Source organism: Lethenteron reissneri, chromosome 29 (assembly GCF_015708825.2).
Source record: "Lethenteron reissneri isolate LAM-NWPU_2019-01 chromosome 29, ASM1570882v1, whole genome shotgun sequence".
NCBI lineage: Eukaryota > Metazoa > Chordata > Hyperoartia > Petromyzontiformes > Petromyzontidae > Lethenteron > Lethenteron reissneri.
Window position 1 is genome coordinate 7,416,139 of NC_083807.1, and position 13,717 is coordinate 7,429,855.

A 13,717-nucleotide genomic window follows, 5' to 3' on the forward strand; every position below is an offset into this window, starting at 1 on the left:
GCGCGGCACGCTGGGGGGGTGGAGGCGATGGGAGGGAAATGGGCGATCTACGTCGACGATAATGTTGTTGTATGGGGTGGGGGGGTGGGACAGCCTCTGCTGTGTCGAGTGGCTCCTGCCTGTGATGTGGACACCACTCCCTCGTGTTTGGAGCTGTTGACACTGTGTAACCAAAAAGTCGAAACTTTCTCAAAACCTCCTCCGCCGCTATCGCCACCCGCCGCTTCGAGCTCAGTCCAACGCGGCACCGAGTCGCCGAAATGGAACATTTTGCGGCGTGATGAGTTGCAGACATGAATACTAATGCAAAAACATCGGCCCCTCCAAATACATTTAACTCTAATTAGAATATTTATAGGTCCCTGATGTAGGTGTGTGTGTGTGTGTTATTTCCACCACTGGCCTTGGGACCACCAACAGAGCTGAGATCTGTGCCATGCGTTTTTTGACCAGGAGACACTTTGGAATATTTTATACAGAGTGCAGTGGTTTTATAGTGGAATTTCAGAGACGGTGCAGTCCCTACAAACAATGTGGACCCTGACGATGTAAAATTTCCACCGTTGTAGTTCACAATTCCCAATAGAAAGACGCACCAATTCAATATCCGTTTTCATCGAGGAGAATGATAAAACAAATTTGGTAACCTGTACAGAGCATTCACGCAGCTGTAAAGTAGCGCAATAACCACGGACACCGTTGTGGAGGATGAAACAAAGTAGATAATACGTCTCATCCATGAATCCGTCTATCCACAAATAAAAGTATTGTTTCATACAAATCGTAAGCCCGTCAACCTTGGGGGAGGGCATCATTCCTGCAGCAGCAATGAGTTGGTAGCAGCAACCTGTGGACCAGCTTTAACGTGCAGTGCCAGATGTTACATAGCCAATGACCCCCGCTCTGTCAGATATGGGTCAGAGTTCAACGCAAACGATTGGGCTTTGTATTATTATATCACTTTGCGTTGAACTAGGACCCATATGTTGAAGAGAGGGTCCTTCCATTTAACACATTCTACACAACCCATTTGTCGTGAGTCTGAAGGGTTGTGTAAAAGTATATTTTTTTATTATTTTATGTATAGAGAGATATATGAAGATGTATTATTATTTATATATGCAAGATTTTAAAGTATTTGTTTTAAAAACACAGACGGATTACACCAAATTGCATCTGTCGGGAATCAAGTTAGTTTTAAGTCTGCAAGAGTGTGAACAAACGAGGGATGATGGTGCGTACATTTTTATTTGGCCGACATGTTTAAGGTGGGCCTCAACGTGAAGCATTGCCGTGAAGATACATTTTACCTCTAAACCATGGGGAGGGGATTCACGATTGCCCTGCATAACATGTCGTACCAGAAATAAAAATCACAGTCGGTGACGAAGCCTTACAGGGTGTTGTGGGATTTAATGACAAAATGTGCTACTTGTACGAGGGGGGGCTGAAGACAAACAAAGGGGGTTGTGGGATTACAGCGCTCAGCTTTGAACAGCGTCGTCACATTTTGCATGCGGCACAGCTTTGTATGTATGTGTGTGTTAAACTTATTCTCCACCATACGCAGCCAACTGCGTTAATCGGAGGTGCCGGGGAAGGACAACGAACTAAACGCAAAAAAAAGTTTTAAAGGAATGAGTTCTAAATCTCGATTTAAAAGCGCGAAGCTCCAGTGACTCCGTAACACAGTTTTTATTCTCCTTCATGCCTTTTCTAAAATTACCTTTTTTATTTTTCCATGTGAGTATTTCACATTTTTAAAAGTTCGGATTTAAAGCCACGCCAATTAGTCGAACCTCCACTCGCACATCTGCTCATTGCAAAGCCCAATCATCGGCAATCGTTTTGTTTTACAGCAGCTCTTGTTGTAGAGTATATCCATTGAGTTGTGTTATTCTCCTCTTGTGGTGGATGGAGAACAGTGGCAATTACAACTTTTTTTTGTGACCTAAAGTAAACACATTATCAGTGTTGTGTGTTAACAGTTAGAGCCTCGGTGTGTCCCTATTCCCCCATGCATGCATGCACGTGCTTTCTACTACTGCACAATAACCATTTACATGCCACCACCACCACTCTCGCGTGGTGGTGGTGGCATGTGTAATGGGTTCCATTGAGGCGCAGACTCAACTTGGAGGCAACACTATTTCTTAACATGTAACAACCAACTTGAACACAATACATAAGATGGTGACCACCGCTCCTAATTTAACTAACACTCGGATGAAATACTACATAGCGTGACCAGGGCGGGTTAACAGGCTGCCTGGTCACGGACGAAGATGGGAGACTCGACGACCGCTGGTGGCGTCTTCATCCCGGGGTAAAACATCCCAGTTCTCCATTCACACCCCGCTTATAACTGCCGTGGCGGGGCCGGCCCCGCCCTCGGCCACGCCCCCCTTCCCGATCCTTCGGGAAGGTACTGGCCCCTTACCACGTGACCACCAAGCTCCCCCCCTGGGGCCCCTAGCCCCCCTTTGTCCGATCACGTGTCCTGTCGGGTTCACGCAGTGTCACCCGTACAGAGCCAACACAGTAGTGACGTCATATGTCACTACGTTCGTACAGTTCTCGACACAGCAGTGACGTCATATGTCACTACACATGTATATCATACTTGCCAACCCTCGCGCATTAAGCGGTAGCTGCTGATTTCCCTTCTAAAGCCTTTTTACTGCACACCACTTTTCAAAGCTACATGTGCGGCTTTCTGAAAAATATACTAAGAACAAAAATGCCACCTCTCTTCTTCAAATCGGTATGTAGAAAAAAAAATTAAAATCAGTAGCCAAGCTGTTAGATTGGCGGAACTGGCAAGTTTGGACAATTGGAGCCCAGGCAGCCCCCCCCCCCTACCCCCATCAAGAAGAGGGCTCCTCCCTTTACCAGAGAATGCATCGGTATCCAGTCACCCATTGAGAAGTCCACAGCCCTAAGTGAAAACTGTCTATGGGCTTCATTAGTCGAGCAGCCAGCCTATCAAGCAGTAAGCTCTTGAGTAGTTTCCGCTTCTGCTCAAGCTAATGGCAAGCCAATAGGATGCCCTCATTATGGTGGGTGAGTATTGAGTCGCTTGTCTTATGGGGGTTGAATGCAATAAAATCATTGCCACTGTTCTCCATCCACCAAGCGATGAAGGCCATGTTTGTCATGTGTGCATTTTCTTACCATACTTCACCAGCATGGTCAGTGCATGTTTGCCGAAGAGGGAGGGGGGGGGGGAATGCCCAAGACTGGTTTAGATATCACTTGCCGCTGATGATGTTAGCCGTGGCCTAGATTGAAACTCAACATCACTTGCCGCTGAGTATATATGGTAGCCGTAGTGGCACAGTTTGAAAAACGTGGGGGGCAGTGCTTGCCTTAATTTGTTTTCTAGCGCCTATAGTGGAAAAGCCAAATTCTTATGGAAGCAACCGGTGGCCACCGTAGGACAATAACAGTTCGTTTCCTCAAAGATGGTACTCATTGTACTCACTCCGGAGGAGACCCCTGATCCGAATTGTCACTAGGTGGCATTTCCAAATCGATTTTCAGCCATCGCATCACAAAGGCATTTGGACAGGGTGATTCATTTACAGATACCCCGCTAAAATAATAAAAGAGGAAAATAACGTCTTATTGCAATGCCTCTTCGTATAACCCCCCCCCCCCAATCTCCTTACACATTAAATATTTTGACACCTCTCCTTTGCAAGATACGAAGCTATTAGTTTCGCACTGTTCAATCGCCCGCTGAGATTAAGCAGAGCGGTAATTAGAAATTGGCGAGGTATCTATAGATGGATCACTGTACATCATTTGCTGCATTTATAATGTGCAGCAAGGTCGTTATCCTGTGATGCCAGTTCGAGTGAACGCTAGCCAACCTCCAGGATAAGCATCTCCCTTTGGGACAAACGAATATCATGGGGAATGCTGTCCTCCTCGACTTCAGAGGTGTTAGCCATGGTGTTCACATCACAGCAGCTTCATGCTGGCATATTGGGCAGTTGCAAGGGTGGCACAGTCGGGTTTTTTTCAATCGGGTTTAATCGTCTTTTATATTAAACCCGATCATCTGAAATTGGGAGAAATGCGGTTTAATTGGTTCTAATTGCAGAACCGCACTTCTCAACGATGGGCTTCATCCATTCCAAGCTAAGGAACTCACTGGCGCCCACGATTGTGGAGAAGCTCGTGTTCATGAAGACCAACCTGCCCGCCGCATTCTACGACTACCCCGTGCCCAACGCCCCCCCCCCGAGTACGATAGCAGCACCGACGAGGAAGCAGCCTAAGCCTTGGATCAGAGTTTCGTATTCATTAAACCAGGTTTTAATTCCCCAAAATCGAGTTTAATTGTATTAAAGAAAAAACCCGATGCCTGCCGCTGGAAAAATCGGATTTTTTCCACCCATGGGCAGTTGTAGCGGCGCCAGCATTGGGAAGTGAACGCACTCCCTTTTCCAATAGTTTCCTTGAGGTCGTGAGCAACGGTGAATGGGCTCCTCGGTGCTGGGTGTTGCTGCTCGCTCCACGCGCTGACACCACGCTGGGATACCACCAATTAAACGAATGGCTTACTCAGCCTCTGTCAACATCAAGACGTCACCGTGGCCAAAGTCATTGATGCTGCCATGTCTTGCCAGCGCGTCCTACATCGTGCCAGATCCTGCTGCTGCTGCTGCTGCACAGTAGAAGATGGTGCGCGACCTCCAAGATCTGCCTGAGCAGTATCTCGCCACGTGGTCTGCAGCTTGGTCACCAGAGTCGTGGAGACCATTCCAAGGCTTGGCTCGGTAACTGGTCCTCCTCCATGCTGCACACTTGTGCGACCTTTCATCTACATTACAGCGGTCGCCAACCGGCGTCTCCCGAGCCTCATGAGGCTCTTTAATCCACCACATGCTGCTCTATCGAAGGGGCATAACGTATAACATACTCTCAAAGTCGCAATAAATCATGAATTAAGTTGTATGATGTAATATTATAAAAACTTGGCTCTGATACAGGTTGGCCACCCCTGATCTACAACAATTGCCTGCCATGGTTTCAGGTGCGGATTTATATATTCGTGCAAAAAATAATACAATTGCGTTTAAGTGAATGAATCCACGAAAATAATAACTTGACAGAGAGACTCCACGTGCAGTTCAGTATTGGGCAGGGCTAAACTCACGTTGCCATATCTGAGTCGGTGTTGGAAATTCCATATTCTTATGACAGGTGCAATTTTCCCCACAGTACAACCACTTTTCACTTCCACCATCTTGGCACTGTTTTACTACCTTGTATTATTTATGAGCTTTATAATTGTGAACTGAGAGGTCTGACCACGTTTACATCCAGTCGGATATCGATTTAGATATGTTATATGAATTATACATTTTTTTTAACACCAGTGTTCACCTATAACACGTCATATCATAAATAGAGGTGGAGGAACACAACAATTAAGAGAAAATAAGGACCTCAAAAAAGCGATAACAGAACCACATGGTAAACATCGATATTAACGATCAATTAACCACATTTGCTTGGAAACTCAATGGCTGTGTTGGGGGGCAACACTGCGAAGAGTCGGTCATTAAACCACAGTCTGAAGTGTTGTGGTTATGGTCTCAGCCCGGTTACCAATGACTGCAAAATATAAGGTCGTGCAAAATGTTTTTTTCGGTGTAATTTCGCCTTTTTCTGGTGTGAAAGTTAAATTGCATTCATATTGAATGTAGCATAAAGCTTTTGTGAAGGCGATAAATAAAAAATATAATTAAAATCCACAGGTGGCACTTCGCCTCTGGACCTCTGGACACTTGACTCGCTTGAAAGGTTGCCAGTTCAATCCTGGTCAGGGGTTGACTCGGCCCATCATCACTCGTGGTCGATACAGTGAGTGACACTTTGTCGAAGCCGCGAAAATGTGGGATTTCTGCTGCCGACTCAAAACCACCGAGACGAGCAATGGCTCTGCTCCTTGGAGCCAGGGAGACTGTTTAACAAGACTTCACATAAATAAATCTGTCCCTTCATTCATCATTCATTCACCTCTGATTGGATTTTTTTAAAATATATATAATACGTTCTAACTGGAAAAAAATAAGCTATAAAATGCTTTAGTGTGATTAATAAAACATTGCAAGCAGCCATGCTCTTGGGGGAGGTAAAGGCAATGTGGTGATAATGACGATGTGTCGATTTGGCAAGGACATTGGAGCTGGGGAAGAAGCGCTTGGAGTTCGGGGGGGAATCGAACCGTTAAGTTTCACTGGCAGGATCTCGTGTCGAATAAAACATGCAGCAAGAGCGAAGCGGTGGATTTGCTTGGCACAAGACAACATCTGTGTAAAGTGTGCGTGTGGGCTGGTATGCTGCCCTTCGCAGCGCCTATGTTTGTACAAGATAATTACGTGTCACCAGAATCAGTCTGGGTGGCGCTGTGGTTAGGATGGTTGATTCTCAAGCTGAAAGTTCCGAGTTCAAGTCGCGGTCGGGTGGAGGACGCGAGAGGTGGGTTGTCTACTTCGTTACACATTCTCCCAGGGTAAATAAAATAGGTACCACATTGTGGGTTGTCATAGGAATGTGGAATTTCCAGTTCCGGCTCAGGGCCACCAGGGCAGCTCAGGCGAGTCACACCAATGTTGCTTTGAACAGTGAGACATTTTGACTTAACTTTTTTATTTGAAGTAATATTTTTCTTAAACGTCCACATCTTTTGCACAATGAACAGTGATGTTATGGTTCTAAAACATAATTAACTTCTCGCTGAACTAGTATCGTTGAATTTTACGTTAACATTTCTCTTTAAATATCACCCTCCTTAACCTTTAATTTTTTCGACGACGTTGGCACAATTCCACAAGCGATTTTTTTTAAAATAATTAAACATACGTATTTCACAGTTTAAGCTTAACATGTAATATGTATATTCTATGGGTCTTTTGGTAAAGCCACGTAGATAGAAAAATAATACAAATATCACGACGTTTCGATCGCAACACAAGCAATCGTCTTGATATTTTAATTATTTTTCTATATACGGGGCTTTACCGAAAGACCCATACAATATGTATTCCTGTAGTCATGAAGCTTTAAGTCAATATGTTATATGTACTGTGGCGTATTTAAATTAATTCTGTCCGTCATGTATTAGAAATACTGCATGTGCAGTCAAGTAATTATGTGTTTTGTCAGTGGCTTCATTTAAATATTATCCCATCGCTCAGAGCCTGCAGAGAAATCTTGCGACTCGCACCACACAGAAGCATCCCCTCCCCCCATGCCCTAGAGCTTCGGTGGAGGCAAAACTAAATTAAACAGTTTCCAAACTTTTCACAATGGTGGCAGAACATTTGGGGTTTTTTAATAACTTTTGGAATCCTTCGTTTTAATTACTTCTCCAACAGAAGTGCGCCTGTTGGTTCATTACTCTGGGAGCTGCCAGCTAATCCCCATGTGGTTTGACGAAGTCTGTTTTCACACAACGTCAACGCCTCAACGCTTACACCTGCGCATAGAGCCACAATTCCCCTGAATAGATGCATAGTATACGCAGTGGGCCATATATTGTTAATATGCATACACACACACACGTGCACATGGGGAAAGGATAGGTATCCACAACCTGACCACCCAGGTAACAAAAAAAAGTTCATCAAGGTTGGGCCAGGCCAAGGTGGCTTTGTGGCCCAAGGGAATGAAGTCGATGTTGGTGTAGAGTGTGAAACCATCGCAGGTTTTCGGTTCATGCCCCGAGCCGCCACAGGTGGTAAAAGTGGTCTCGTTCAGCGTGTTCAATGTTTCGGCTTGCTCACCGGTGATTTCAAATAACTCCGTCATATGTAATTGGAAGAAAAAAAACAGAACAAGTTTCAGTTTCGGGTTACTCTAACCGTACACGAGTGTGTTCATTATAATGAATCACGAATAGGAATGAATCGAGGAGTGTGGGAGTATCATGGCTCATGTCCGTGTCCCGAGAGACAGAAGCCGGCACTGCCCTGGATCCGGTCTGGGCCGACACCCATGACGACTCCATCAGGGAGTCGAGAGTGGCATGTTGTTGGAAAAAAAAACAGGCTGCATTAACAAAAAAACTCACCTTCCGAGCTATTTGACTTTTCAATTCGGCATATTCCGGGTTTAAATTGGATATGGAACAGCTTTCAGAACATTTGCTGTACATTGTGTCGTATGTAAAATGGACCTATTTAATGACTTGTTGAGTAGGTCATCCTATTTTCGAGAGGCCAGCAATACGTGTCAACCCTTCATCAGCGCCTACCTAATTACAGGCCAATTCAAACCGTATTGGTCACCCCGTTCCCTTATAAATCTCAACGTTCATCCGACAAAGCCCTATTGAAACGGCTGTGCACCGCATGGACCTAAAAACTTAATTTTCCTGTGCAAGAATACGGAGTAACCCGTATAAGTTGACAGGTATGGGCCAGTCTAACATGATTCAATGCATCGCCGATTGTGAAGGTTCTGAATAGTGTATTCAGGTTAAGATCTAATGCTAGTCTCATTTGTTTGACTTGAAGAATATATACATAACCTATATTATAGGAATAGAATAATGTCATGAAGCAATGCTATCTTCAGCAGCGTCAAGTGATAAGTTCGAGCACTTTGTCAAGCCGTAGCCGAACGAAGGACTCCCCACGCTGTGTCGGTAACGGGCGTTGTCGTTTGACCATACTGCACCATGCTAGTCCAATGCAAGTTGGTGGACGACTAGGGTGGGTAGGGGTATTAGCGGTGGCGGGTGTGCGACCGTCACAACTATCACTCGCCCACCGATGTTAACCACGATGGGGAATTGAACTTGGGCGACGGGGTTTCCATCGCGCAGGTCGCACCGCCGCTCCCTGTTTGTGTGGCAGCGCAAGAGGTTTAAGCGAGCGTGGTTATCGAAGTGAGGGCATACAGCAGTGACTTGCTTCGATATGCACCTGGTGGGGGTTTTCTCAGCTGCGCTTAGCAATGTGTGCAAGTTTCAGGATATTGCAAACGTGTTTAATAATGCGTAATGGTAGAATTGCAGTGTCACGTTTCTGGAGCTGAATGACACCTTTGTGTTCGTATATGTTTTTAAAATTAATTACAGTCTTATTTTATTATTTTACAATTTTGCCAAATGGACAGTGAAATTGAATACATAATATAGTTTAGTACATTGGCTGAAGAGTAATTCACGTACTGGTTTTTTTTGTGGTGAGACTAAATTTTTTTGTCAAGGCATTAACCCATTTTTTATTTATATGAATTGGCTTTAAACCATTGCAATGTGCATGAGGTCTCTGCCGCAGACTTGCTACAGTGGCAGGATGGTGCAGTTGCAATGCTTTCGCATCGCATCAAGAAGGGCCTGGATTTGATTCCTAGCTTGAGCACCTTTCTTCGTCAAGCTTGTATGGACACCAGGGTGGCGTGATGTTAACTACCTCGCCTTGTATACAGGAGGTCGTGGGTTCGATACCGACCCTGACGATGCCTATATGTTTGGAGTTTGCGTGTTTTCGCCATGGTCATGTGGATTTTTCTCCGGATCCTCCGTTTTTTCCCTCCACATTTAGAGTCGTGCTTTTAGAATAATTGGCTGCGATAAATGTCCACGCTATCATTTGTGGTCAGGTCGCTTCTGAAAAGGAGCTATATACCGTAGCTCAGTGGACCTTACCTGGTAAAATTAAAAAAATATAGTTTATTTTTTAATTTGTTCTCCCCCTGTTCTGCGTGAGTTTTCTCCAGGTTTGCCAGTCTCCTGCAATGGGTTAAACATTCCACACAATGGCATTGGTGTGTGCCCAACATCCCAATGTAGCAGAGTGCTCCGGTTTCATCCCACATGTACAATAAACACTCTCGAACTGGCCGAAACATCTTAATACATAGAGAACTGCAGAGCAATTGTTGGTGCTGGCTCACCACATGGCAGCCTTCCGGCTGGTCTGTGGTTCCTCAGCGATTGTGAATGATTCGGAACTCACCTTGAAAAATGTCTTCGGCCCGAGTTGCTTTCTTGGGTAAGGAAGTAATTATTTCCGAATACTCTGCGCTTTTCTCTTGCGAACATTGATAAAGTGAGTGTTCGATAACAACAGCTTAATCTCCTTTAACTTTGGATTTTTATCGTATTATATCACATTAGGCTGTCAGTGATGCGGTGAGGTGAATAATCTGTTTGGCGTTGCTTCAGTCAGCAGGGCAACGTGTGTTGGAAGGACCTGGGAATACAAAAGCACAGAAAGATCTCTTCACATCAGTAGTCATCTCTTCTCCAAAAGCTCGAAGACTGTGCTCTGTGAATAACGTTTGCTGCTTTTCATCCTCCACAGCAAATGTCTTTTAAAATTGTGTCATTCGGAGCTGTGCTTTAACGAATGACACGAAAAAAAAACTCATGTCTATTATGTTCGATGTTTATCATTGGCAATGAAGATCTAATGTAAAATTGTGCGATTTACACTCACATCTAATGACAGCTTGATTTGGATAACATTGAATGCTTTAAAAAAAAAAGGTGAAGTCCGTTTGTCAATGCTCAAACAGGTGTGGGGTGGGGGGTTCATTCCACGTTTTTATGTTGGGAACAGTTTCTTCGCAAGAACAAGCACTGTCCACTTCCCACAATGATCAACCACAAGAGAATAATAGGCTAACATGACTCCTTTTTTGGATTGCGAGTTTAGACCTATGTCAGAGTGCCATCTGAAGATTGTGTTATTGGTAAGGCGTTCAATGTTAGTGATCTAATCATTGTGTTGGTTAAAAAGTAGCATTACCAAATGCTGCTAAGATCTGGCCCCATAATTATCATCCTGAGGGGCTGAAGCAGAATGAAACATTCAGGCTTATGAGCCTGGGACAGAGGCAAGTATGCATGACCTCTGACCTGCACGACTATTTCAATTATATTCCATTGAATTCAATTATGTAACTTAAGCTTTCCCTTCTGCATTTTTCTTCTTTTCAAGAAAACTTTTTTTTCTCTCATTTGGTTGCATTTCTACTTGTGCACTCTCTCGGAGTCTTGTTAACAAAACACGTCTCTGGCATCAGCTCTGTGCACCAACCTGCAAAGAGTTTGAGCTTCGAAAATGAAATCAAGTGACGACAGTGAAGTGCATCTTCTTGGTTCTTTCGGTAAAGTCACGTAGAAGGGAAGTAATAAAATAATAAAAATAAAACATAATAAAATAATTCTCACGACGTTTCGGCCACAACGCAAGCAGCCGTCCTCAGGTGAAGAACAGGTCTGTCGAGAAGACAGTCTCACCCACATTGAGTGGTGCACACGTTCGTACGTCCTACGCAGAATGTTCATCAGGTGGCAATGAACCAACACTTTCACTCCTCACAACTCCAACATGCCTGAATTTAGTGGAAAAAAACTCACGTGAAAACAAATATTTTTTCGTGCAGTCATCAGTGACCAGGCAGAAACCATCAAACTCGCTACACTTGAGGACTTAATTTAATCTCGGGTGGCTGCCCAGAGTTGAAGCTAAAGAACTCAGTGGTATTGTATCAGTAACGGCTCTGTGCTCTGAAGTGGCATGAACTCCTGTTCTACAGTGACCAGTTGTACTTTTCACTTCAATTAAGTAACGAGCGCAGCGCGTGCCCGCATGATGCTGCACTGGCAAGAGGAATGCACTGCCCTGCCCGCGTGGAATGGCGCGTCATTTTTGAAGATCAAAAGAGAACAAACACATTGTGAAGAGGAGGAGGAGGATTTGCGCGTGCATCGGTGAATAAAATGAGCTTGTGGACTCTTGATCGCTGTTGTCAATATTTGTATTCCTAACAACCAATCTATTGTGGCCGCAACAAGTTAGGACGGTGTTTTTTTTAGTTTTGCGAAACCACAGGTCAATTGTTCGGCAACTGGAATCTTTTTTTGTAATGCCTAGGAGAGCCTTGTTGAGTCTCAAGTTACTATTTTTAAGGAGGGTCCTGCTCGGGTTGTTTGGCCAATTTAGTATTTTGTGCGTGAGGCCAAACAAAATCCCACACAGTTTGCAGGACAATCAAACTCTACACGGATCAATATCCTACTTTCTCTACTGTCTCCAGGCACATATCCTGGACAAGTAGGTGGCTTAATCGTACGTCGTGACTGCTTCTGTACGAGCCAACAGCCCCCACCTCCTACGTTATAAATTGCAAGCAAATCCACCACCACCACCACAAACAGGTGCATTATATGTTCACACTAATTATTCGTGTCGTTGTGGATTTTGCTTGCCTTGAAACAATGCTGCTGAAGTTACGCACTCCCGAAAGGCCGTACTGCTGATGAGTTGTGTAACAAATCCTTGTTTTATGTGGAGCGACAGATGCATATTTGCCCGCTTATTTATTTTGCATAAAATGTTGACCATTGTCTCTACACTGATACTTCTCTGTGAACAAGTCCATTCCTCAAACCGTGCTAAGAGGGTTACACTTCGGGTTTTACTGTGCAAAGAAGCGTGCACGTGGAGACCTGAAGGCAACGATTTCCTCCGGAAAGCCTTCACAGACTGTTGGAGCAAGTGCTGTTAGCGAGCACCCAATGAAGGCCGGCACGGCACAAGCTCGCAATGGGACGATAGGCCGAGTTACACGTTTGTGTAAACTTAACAAAAGTAACCAGGGTCCTATGATAAATATTGTACGGATTTGCATAAATGAGCGCGGATGTACAAGTATTTCAAAAACAGGCGCGCAAATGAGCCACTTTCCTTTGTTTTTCTTTTAGAAGGCGAAGGGGTTGGGAGATTATTTGAAACTTTAATGTTTGTGGCATCCGAGGCCCAGCTTGTTGGATGTTAAAGCAATGTGCGGCGGTGCCCTTCCGACCCACACAGGTCACGCTACGCGTTAAGTGTGGCTGTCAAGTCAGCGGGCACCGCCATGCAGGGGCACGAGGTAAGAATGTAAGCAACGGGTGGGGGTACTGTGGGAGGTGTCGTGGGGGGGGGGAGAACGGCCCCGGCTTCTCCAAAGACAAAGATCCCCCGTGTATCCTTTACGGACTTTTTGGACAAGTGAGATTGGCGAGCACCAATGAAGGCTCGCACCACGCCCGTCCGCCTTTGTCTCCCCAGTGGCGATCTTTACACACCGCACCAGGTAATGTAGTGTTTTCATTGATACTGTTAGGTGAACAAAGGTGGGAGGGGGAGAAAATTTAAGAAACTGGCCCCATTATTTCAACTTCAGTGTGAAACAATGTGGCCAGTTTGAACTGGCATCCTCTGGTTATCAAGTCCAGTGTGTTTATTCTGGATCAACAGATATGTCCGTCCAAAAAAGGACACAGAATGAGCATCTGTATAGTTTTTTTTTAAATATAAAACCGTTGCAATAATTTATAAGTGTTGTTCTGTATGGTGACGTGGTGCTGGTGGTATCGAGCACTATCGTAAATCTGTCGGTTGCAAGTTAACATTTTCGCGAAGCATTGATGCGGTCAATTCATTCGGGGCGAATAAATTCAGCGCTACTTCGGGGGAAGTCAACAATCGGTGGTTGTGCCCTGTGGACTGGTGTCCGTCGTTTGCGCGTGGGGATATACGTTGCTGGCTGAGGGGTCGCCATCAGATGAGCGCCACACCAAGCCGTTTGCGAGTGCAGGTTCATTTGTGCAATGTTGTGTGGCTGATCAACTTTGTTGGTGGAAAATTGTTTTTGGCACACGCCGACAAGCCGGCAGAAATCTGAGTGAATTGGCCGT